Below are 1,194 nucleotides of genomic sequence, written 5' to 3'. Positions count from 1 at the left end.
AGTGTAGAGTATAAAAAGGATTCTTTTAGAATGTGTTTGAACTTAAATGATCATCAACTTAATATAACTGGCATATACTTGGGATTTTATATGTGAACCTCAACCCCAAACTTATAATAGATACATAAAATATAAAGAGAAAGACAGTCAAATACAACACTTCAGGAAGTAAATCACAGAGAGAGTGCAAGAGAAGAAGAAAGAAACAGAGCTACAAAAACAAAACACAGTTAATAAAATGGCAATAAGTATCTACCTATCCATAATTACTTTATATGCAAATGTTCTAAATGCTCAAATCAAAAGATGTAGGGTGGCAGAATAGAGAAAAACATAAGACCTATCTATATGCTGATGAAAAGATACTCAACTGAAACCTAAAGACACATGCAGACTAGAAGTAAGGGCATGAAAAAAATGTATTTTATGCAAATTAAGGTTAAAAAAAAAGTCAGGGTAGCAATACGTTTATAAAATCCACCTTAAAACAAAAATGTACCAAGAGGTAAAGAAGGCCATTACAAAATGATAAAAGAATCAATCAAACAAGAAGATATAACAACTGTTATAATCCTACAACAGAGCACCTAAATACATAAAGCAAATCTTTTTTTTTTTAATTTTTTAAAAGATTTTTATTTATTTATTTGACACAGAGAGAGATCACAAGTAGGTAGAGAGGCAGGCAGAGAGAGAGGGGGAAGCAGGCTCCGTGCTAATCAGAGAGCCCGATGCCGGGCTTGATCCCAGGACCCTGAGATCATGATGTAGGCCAAAGGCAGAGAGGCTTAACCCACTGAGCCACCCAGGCACCCTCATAAAGCAAATCTTAATAGACATAAAGGAAGAAACTGACAGTAACACAATAATTGTAGGGGACCTTAACACCCACATTACATAAATGAATAGATATCCAGGCAGAAGATCAGTAAGGAAATTGTCTCTGAATGACCTAGAAGACCAGAATAACTTAATAATTATATAAATATCCCAAAACAAAAGAATACACATTCTCTTTTCAAGTGCACATGGAAAGTTCTTTAGGATAGATGAAATGTTAAGCCTACAAAACCAGTCTCAGTAGTTTTAAGAAGCTTGAAATCATGCATCTTCTCTGACCACTACAGTATGAAACTAGAAATAAATCAGAAGGAAATAAAACCGCACAAGCATGTGAAGGCTAAATAGCATGCT

The sequence above is a fragment of the Mustela nigripes genome, chromosome 1, assembly GCF_022355385.1.
Source record: "Mustela nigripes isolate SB6536 chromosome 1, MUSNIG.SB6536, whole genome shotgun sequence".
Lineage (NCBI taxonomy): Eukaryota > Metazoa > Chordata > Mammalia > Carnivora > Mustelidae > Mustela > Mustela nigripes.
Note: the sequence above shows the minus strand (reverse complement) of the source record.